Here is a 9,790-nt window from a genome sequence, read left to right on the forward strand (position 1 = left end):
TTCAATTAATCAAGAAAATAATGAATTGAAATGAAAGTAATTATTAGTTCCAAACTGGTCAACATGAGAGATAACTGCCACAGCTCTATTTACAAAATGCAGTTTGAAGGCTGTAAAAGTTTTTACTGATGGGAATTCATTGAAAGCAGTGAACAGTAAGCATGATAGCTTGTTGTTTTCTGATGAAAATATTCAAATTCACTATATAGAGTTTAGGTCTAACAAACTAGGGATAACTGACTGGGCTCTTGGCATTCCCTCGATCAAATCAATGTTTAATAGCTGCAAAGCTGACGGACACAAACCAGAAGGGCATACCAACAACAAAACGAGATGTTGGGAGTTGGACTGTTGATTTCACAGAGAAAGTCACAGCAGGCAGTTGGATTATTTGTCAAGAGAAAGAAGAATGAGTCACACAAATAACAAGATTAGGCAAACCTGGTGCAGACTGCAAATGAACGCTATGATATCACATCTGTTATACACCCGCTGAACACAGACTCCAATTTATTCAGTTTGTCAACATCATCACCAACTTTACAAAGATTTATCTACGGCAGATATTTTATTGGTATGATCTAAAGGCAATGAGATCAATGCCCGTGATTACATTCACTCAATCATTTTATATCACAATATCATTAATGTTATGATACATTTTCTGGAAAATCAAGTAAGAAATTGTTAATGCATAAAATAAGCTGTTTTTGGCTAATCCTGCAACTTAAACTTCTGACAAATCAAAATACTTGTACATACATTGATGCAAAAATTATGCTTAGTGATATGACTTTAAACATGAGTTATTGATCATTTTTACCCACAATGCCCTAATGCACCCAGAGATATACTACAATAAAACAAATGGTATGGCAAAATCTCTGACAGTAGACACATTTATATCATCCTATTGTAAGCCTATATATTATCATAAACATTTTCTTTTTGCAGTTCTTTTTTCTTCATTTTTCTGCCGCCCTGCCTGTCTGACCTTGTCTCATTCTGCATTCTTGGATCAAGTGAAAACAATCTTAAAACAATGTAAGCAGTGGCTACCTCAAGGATTTTGTATGAATTCCTATCAATGCATATATGCTGCAGTCAGTCTAAACTTTCTCACTGCAGCAGTTCCAGACTCACGCTCCACTACGAGAACCAGGAAACACTTAAGAAACTCTAGAAGGCGAAATCAGCGACAAACCGCCCACAGAAATAAACACAATTTCACAAGCGAAATGTATAACAAGGCCACCGACTCATTTCCAGAGGAAAAGCTACTGTAAAGGCATTCTCTCGCTGCAGTATTGAATAGTAAAGAAAATTTTACACACATTCTTGTCCGGCGTCCGCTGCACGCTTCAGCTTGTGCATATGAGTCTCAACAGACTGCGAAAAACAGCAACTGAACCAGAAAACAGAGCTGTCATACTTTATACACTGGGTAGTCTTTATGGTGGCTGTCTTAAATCAAGAGAGACACTAGAGAAAGACTAAAGAATAAGAATGTGAGATGATAAAACCAGCCTTTTATTGTTAATGCCTGACTTGAGATAACAGATGTGCTGCTCGTGCATCTTTCTCAGGTCCTGTTGGAGTCATTTTTATTTGACTCGAAATGTTTTTGGAAGTTTCGGCTTTAATGTGGGCACTTACGGTACAGCTGGTCCTCCTCACACATCACAGTGGTGGTAATCTTAATCTGAGTCATTTTTACTTCTGCTGTTTGTCACCATCTTCAAGAGTTTTTATCTCTCCTCTGATTCAGATGTTCTTTAGCCATCGGTGCGCCTCGGATGATTTTTGCACGAGAAACCGTTCCAGCTTTTAGCAGAAATTGTTTCCAAATATTACTCAACGTGTATGGCTTCTGCTGCAACATATTGACATGTTTATAAGGCTTTAAGAAATGAAAAATAATTCACTTTCCCCAACAACTGATTGGCACTGTTGTTCACCTGTGTTACTTTCGGTAATGCCAAATGTAAGTGTGTGCAAAGCAGGTAGTTGATCTGGGAAGGAAATTCTGCCGCACTAGTGCTGCATGCACTAACAGCCATTAAAGCTGGACTTAGGTCAGTAACTGCCGTGCTGCTATACTGGGCCATGTATGAATGTGTTGTGACCAGCCCACCTATAAATTCTCCTTCACAAAAGTATTTCTTCAGGAGTTCCTGAGGCCAAATGAATAAAAATAGATTGATTGATAGGTGTGCATCAACACAGGCGCTGAGTAGGCGTGTGTGAGAGGAATTTAAAATGTCACCTTTTAAAACTTTTTTATATTAGCTTTTTTTTTTTTTAATATTAATAGATATAGTTATTCTTTAGAGGGGATTTTGCAGATTTTTTGATAAACTAAATCGTTAAAACAAAGATAATTGGGGAAAAAACAAAGCCACAAACCTTTTTAAAGAATTTCTGGACGTCTACCTGACAGTGACGTTAATCATTTATTGCTTAACTGCTAAACAAAATAATAAAACAAAATCACTTTGGCTTCAGCAATAATTGAAATTAGTTTCTCTCAAATCAAATAATTCAAATCAAAACCAGTAAACTGAAACTGATATCTTTCTCCACTTCTTTTGCTGCTACTACTTCTGCTGCATTTGTCAGTAATATTAATATTACAGTTACTGTTAATCACAGCTACAGCTTTAACTACTGCTGCCACTGTAACTACTACCGCAGGGAGATGAATGTGTGCTCCGTGTTATTCAGGCTAACAACATGAAGTTGTGTGTATTTTTTTATCATTACACAATCTCTTGTTTCTGAAATTAAATCGAGAAAGAAAAATAATGATAATAATATAGCTCTTAAATCAACCATAAACCTTTCTGTTAAGCCAGTGATTCACAACCCAGTTATATATTACATTATGATGTTGATATATAAGGAGCACATATTGGAGTATCCTCACACGAAGATTAATGTTAATGAGTCAGTCAGTATGTGTATTGGAGCTCGTTCTGTTCAGTGTCTGTGTCTGTTCTCCACAGAGATTCAACATCTGGACACACATATTAGCCATTACTGGCTAAATGCCATTTACTGGTCTGGTCTGCTTATTCAACAAAAGCATTCCAGATCTAGTGAACACATGGTATACTGGTTAAGCCATAATCTCCTGTTACAGTAAATCCATGTCATATTTGACTACAGGGTGGCCATGAACCAGACATGTAAGGAAGATGTCATTTGTCTGCCGCTCACAGTCATGCTGATGGCTCAGACAACAGACCGTGTGGAGTCTGATGGTAAGTTGATACCTCTGTCAAAATGTTTGTCTGGGCTTATTAGCCAATTTTTAATTTACGACTTAATGTCGCAGGGAACAAAGACAAACCTTTAAAATTCCACAAATATCCCATGACACTATAATTAGCTTGTGTGTTTTGTCAACAATGGTCAAACTAACTTACTGTGCCAGGGTTCCTTTCTGCATCAAAAGTTTGATTAATTATTAATATTGATAAGATTGATCAGTATAGTCAGAAACTTGACAACAATGTTGACACTTTAAACTGGAAAATCTTTTAAGTCATTTCTTGAGTGAAAATGCCAAACATTTACTTGATCCAGACTCTCAAATGTGATGACTTGCTTCTTTTATCTATTTTACATCGTTGGAAACTGAATATCCTTCAGTTTTGGACGAAACAAGCAATCTTGAGGAAGTCCCGTCGGGCTCTGTGAAACTGTGATGGACATTTTTCACCATTTGACATTTTAAATGGTGCTTGCATTTATATGGAGCTTTTCTGTCTTAACAATTTGCCTCTCATTGACACACACAAACCAATGGCTGCGGAGCTGCAATGCAAGGCACCGGACTCTCCATAAGGAGCAGTTTAGTACTGGTATAATGGATAACCCACTCTGCCTGCTTTTATTTTATTCCAATTCTAGACTTGATTAACTGATTAACACCTGTTAATAATATTATTAGTGATACTGTAATTGTGTTATTGCCATTATCATGCACCTGCAAATGAAATCTTGTGCAACTGAAATGTGTATACATAGTCTCGGACCATAGTTTAGTTTGATCTTGATGGTGTGAAAAATAGATATTTCTAAAAACCAACACTGTTAGTGAACATGAACATAATGTTCAACTTTACACTCACACTGATAATGTGATTGATATGCTTCACTGTAACTGCATTTGATGACAGACTAATTTTTTTGTTAGGGCAACTCATGTAGATTGGGAAACAGAATGATGACTGTAAAGGCTGTAATGAGTTCAACAGCTGACTCATCTGCTGTAGCATTCCTCACACTGCCACACTCTTTCTTTGGAAGACATTTTAACATATCTGTTGTCTTTTTGTCCCTCTGTTCCTTCACTTCGAGGCAGTTTTCCCTCCTGCATCCTTCCCTTCATCCCCTCCCTCCCTGCCCTCACTGAAACTGTATTAACACTCTATTAAACCCTCTTTGCTTTCTCACAACAACAAAACAGAAGTGTTTTGATGAAAAAAAGTGCTCACCTGCTGTGCCTAAATTTGCTTTGAGGAATTACTCTTTTGTTGTTGCGACTGAAAACCAGACATGTATTCTAACCTGCTTACTTTTACCTCCTATAAACTTTGCTGGAGTCTTGGCAGCAGTTCCAGGTTCATCTGAGGACAATGCAGATCTGGGAAAACAGCCCTTTTTCAGCTGCTTACTTATTGAGATGGCAGGGTTCCAGAAACCACAACTGATGGAATATCATAAAACTAACCCACAAAACAGATTTATGATAAGTTTCAATGCTGGCTCCTTCTCTTTCAAGTCACTGATATCTCTCTCCTTGCACTGAATAGAATAGAGGATAAAAATCTACCTCTTCCTCATCCTCCGCTTCACCTTCCACGACCCTGTCTAAATCAAAGAGCACTAGTGTTCACGCTCAACTTGAATGAACTGCTGTTGCCTGCCCTGTGGGCTGTTTGTATCTCAGCAACTGGCGAGCCAATGAGGAATGGACTAACATGTTATAATAATCTGTTTCATCTTGCAAGTCACATCGCTCACAAGATTCGAAATATTCAAAGTAGCATCTCAGCTTGGACATTTCTTTTAGTGATAGACAAGCACAACCTAATAAGACCTGCATACACGCAGCAGTATATGAAGCCATAAAACCAATCAAATAACTTAGTTTTAATTAAGGTTTTTTAAATTTATAAACGTTGTCAAATAGCTAAAAGACCACATAATGTAGTCTGAGATGTTTTTGAAACTGTCATTTTCCGCGTGAAAGGCAATGTCTGTGTCACTGATACTGTAACATTATACAGTCGCTGGCTTTCATGGCATTGTAATGTGTCTATGTAGTGTAGCTACAGGGTTCATGGTAGTGTTACAAACTGAAGTTTAGATTTCTGGGTATTAGTTTAGTTTGTCTGAGGTTAAGCAAAACAACACGTCTGAGCCAAAATTTGACAGAAAACACTGACATCTGATCTGTTGTAGGTATGACAGAGATAGCAGGTTAGCATTTCACTTTTGCATATCATAATGATATTTGAGAGTTTTAGCAAAATCTTTTAACAATATTCTTCACATGAATAACCACGTTTTAAAAATAAGGATCCCTTCTTTACAGGTGTCTATCCACAGGCCCTGAAAACTGCCGTCATCCAGACACTCTTAAAAAAGAACAATCTAGACACCTCACTTATGAACAATTTTAGACACATATCAAGTAATGCGGAATAGTTACATATTATAGCTTTAAACACACACAGTGGCAGAATTTCAGTCTTAGTATTACTGGATCTCGGTGCTGCGTAGGGATGTGCAGAGAGCCAAGTATTTGTATTTGTATCTGTATTTGTTGAGACAGCAAAATTATCTGTATTTGTATTTGAATAAAAGTGAAAATAGACATAACAATCCTGTTTTTGCTTTTATCACACTTCTAATTTTAGGATATTAAAGTGTTAAAACAAGTGTTCTCCTAGACCACTGACAACAGCGCTGACCGCTGAGCCAAAGCTCAGCTCCGCCAAACACAGAGACCTGCAGCTATTTATACATCCATGACACAGAGACAGAGTGGAGCAGAGGAGAGAGAGGGAGACAGCGATGTAACCTTGTTATGCTATGAGTCCCAACCTGCGCACTGTTATTTAAATTTTTTTTTTCTTACCGAAAACAAATAATTTTGAAAACATTTGTATGAAATAAATATTTGTAAAAACACATTATTTGTGCTTTTCTGAATACTGTATTCGGCTCCATCCCTAGTGCTACATTCGACACGGTTGATCACAACATATTACTAGAACAGCTGGAAAATTGGATGGGACTTTGTGATGCAGTACTAAATTGGTTTGAATCCTACTTAAAGAACAGGGACTACTTTCTGTCTATAGGTAATTACACATCTGAGCAGACAATAAAAAGAGGCTCTATTCTGGGGCCTCTTCTATTCAACACCTACATGCTTCCACTGACTCAGATTTTGGTAAACAACAAAATATGTTACCATAATTATGCAGACGACACACAAAATTATATAACTATATCAGCAGGGGACTGTTGATACAGTCCAATACAGAGTGTCCAATACAAGCACTGAGTAAGTGCATTGAACAAATCAGCAACTGGATGTGCCAGAATTTTCTTCAATTAAACAAAGACAAAACTTAAGTAATTGTTCTTGGAACCAAGGAAGAACTATTCTCAGACCTGAATTTCAACAGCCACATTAAGAATACTACAAAGTCAGCCAACCTGAAGAATATATCAAGGATTAAAGGACTTATGTCTCAGCAGGATTTGGAAAAACTTGTCCATGCATTTATCTTCAGTAGACTCGACTACTGTAATGGTGTCTTAACAGGTCTCCCCAAGAAATCGACCAGACAGCTGCAGTTGATTTAGAACGCTGCTGCTCGATTCCTCACTAAGATCAAGAGAGTGGATCACATCATTCCAGTTCTGAGATCTTTACACTGGCTTCCTGTCTGTCAAATAGTTGATTTTAAAATATTGCTGTTGGTTTATAAAGCGCTGAATGGTTTAGGGCCAAAATACATTTCTGATCTTCTGCTATGTTCTATCCCACACAGGCTCTGCCCACTACTGGACTCTATGGGTAATACTCTCCTCCAATCACATGCACACAATCACCCACTGAAATTTGCATGTATGTAGCCAGCCAGTCAGGATGTGCCTAGTGATTATATGTGTCTCACATTGTATAAAAGGCAGCATCTCACTGTAGCTCCCATCCCTCTCATTCAGCGACAGTGAATTCAACTCACTGATCTCATTTCTCGCTGCTCCAAGCTTCTTCCTGCACGTCATGCTCTGGTCTCATTGCTGCTGCTGGGCATCTTGTCTGCTTTGAGTGCCTTAGACGGGACCACTCAGAGAGCGGCATGATGCAGCCACTGCCCTGCGTGCACTGCTGAGGACTTTCTTTGACTCAACGCCGGCAACGGTGGGACCATTTTCAGCTGTGAGATGTCTCACTCCACTGTGACCAGAGCAAACTGGAACTTGAGATTCATCTCCATGTCAAGGATGAGTCCCCCGTTTCATCCGGTCCTTGGCCACCGCCGTCGGATGCCTCAGCTGAGACTGTCCCAGTGGCTTTGCCGATGGACAATGACGACAACCTCTTGTCTGTGTCTGCAATATCGCTGATCTTCCACCGCTGACTTCAGTTCGCCATGATTTCCCGAAGGTGGTGGAGTGTGTAGGGCTCTCACTGCCCTCGCCTATCCTGCCAAAACTGGTTCATGAAGGCGTTAATGGCCCGGCTCATCTGGTTCAACCTGCCTTTGTTTCACCTCCTCTCTCGGACATTTGGCAGTGTGTTGACGCGTCCTTGAATGAACCACTGAAAACAAGGTCACCTGTCATGGGACTGATTTCCTTTCTGAGAATGCAGGGCCACATGGAGACAGGCTCTCCTAGTGTGCCCCCTGTGAAAGAGGCCCTCACAGCCTTCCTGATTCCTCATTCAGCTGGCTGGGCAGTGAGCAGGAAGCCAAAGCCTTAGCTGGTGCAGGATAGGGACACGCTGGAATATTTTGAGAAAATCTTTCGACTGTGAGCGGCAGCTAACAATCTGGGAGTGGCTGGGACTCATTGCCCTACAGAGGAAGGACAGAGAAGACTTCCTGGGAGTTCTTATAGCTCCAGACGGGCTTTTCAGGTCCATTTCTTCTGTTACTCAGCGCTTCAAGAGGCTGGAAGAGGAGAAGGTGCAGCCGAGCCATCATCTGCCACTCACGCTTTCTTCTAGCCAGAGAGGAGACGAGGTGCATTGAGGCAATACCATGGCAAGGAGAAGAGCGCGCAGGCAGGGAAGAGCACCGCCAGCCACCACCGCATCAGCCACCTCCCAGACCTCCTCGACAGAGATACTGCAGCAACATCCCTCAGCTGGCGCATATGCCTCTCTTCCCTCTGTCAGGTAAGCAGATGGCAAGCAGCCTCATTCAGCTGCAGGCTTGCTAGCGGGAGAAAGCTCAGCACAGAGCTCATTCATGAGCACTATATTAGGTGTGATGTTGTGAGAAGGAAACACATTTTGCCCAACATTGCAACACACAGAAGCAGATCTGTCTCTTGCTGCACTCGCTGAAACGTTATCTATTGGATCACTCAGTGTGGCTTATCTCCCCCAGATAATGGTGAGGCGGCGAGTGGCGTTATATCCTCACTGAGGAATAACACCTTGCGCCCACACATTGACTGGGGAGAGGATGCTTCATGTCTGCTTAGTGTCAACGCTGTCTCCCACTGTTGTCACTGCTTCCCTTCATGGCACTGGCATAAACAGTTCACCTCTCGTTTTATGATAGCACAACCAGTAGCACTACTTCCTGCTTAGAGAGTAATGCTCCAGGCCTGCACACAGACCGAGGAGAGGAGACATTGTGTCTGCTCCACTCCCCTCTGGTTATTTCTGTGGGAGATATGGAAGGGGATGGACACACTGACATCAAATGCTGTGTTGAGGCAGCCAACGGTGATGCGTTCACAGACCACTCAGTTGGCTCGGCCCATTTGATACCGGCCCCCGAAGGGCCAATCTTCCGTTCATGGAAGGTTTTGGCGACAGAGAGGGCTGAATCAGAGAATCACAGCTTCCTGGCTGCTGCCTCCCAGCTGGCCACCTGTCCTCTGACACAGTATTATGAAGAATGACATCACAGCTGCGTGTTATCAGAGTTTCAGACCCATTTTTTTCTCTGCATTCTGAACAAGTGCATCACCTGAAAGTCCACATGCTAACCATCAGGAGATTGCTGGAACTGGTTTCAACCAGGCAACTGGTTCACCACCATCAACCTGAAAGAGGCTTATCGAGGTGGTGCTGTAAGACAGGAAGTTCCTGCGTTTTGCCTTTCAAGGGATAGCCTATGAGTACAACAGGCTACCATTTGGCTATTCCCTGGCTCCCCTCACATTCAGCATGTGTGGATGCCATGGTGCAGCCACTGTGCAACCAGGGCATTAGGGTGTCGGGCCATCCAGTGGTTCCACTGGGGCTCCTGCATATACCCTGCCTGCAATGGTGGTTCACCAGCCTGTGCTTAGATCCCAAGAGGCATAAGCACTGCATGGTGAACATTCCCCCATCAGTGCAGGCGGACCTGCATTATTGGGGCATCAGCATCTGTTGACAGGGACACTGCTGGGTGTAATGACCTCCTACATAGCAGTGTTCACAGATATGTCCCTGACGGGGTGGGGAGGCACCTGCCTGGGGAGAGTGATGTGGTGTGATGCGGTGTGTGGCCTTCAGGGGAAAACTGACCCATCAACC

This window comes from Thunnus thynnus, chromosome 16, assembly GCF_963924715.1.
Source record: "Thunnus thynnus chromosome 16, fThuThy2.1, whole genome shotgun sequence".
Classification (NCBI taxonomy): Eukaryota; Metazoa; Chordata; class Actinopteri; order Scombriformes; family Scombridae; genus Thunnus; species Thunnus thynnus.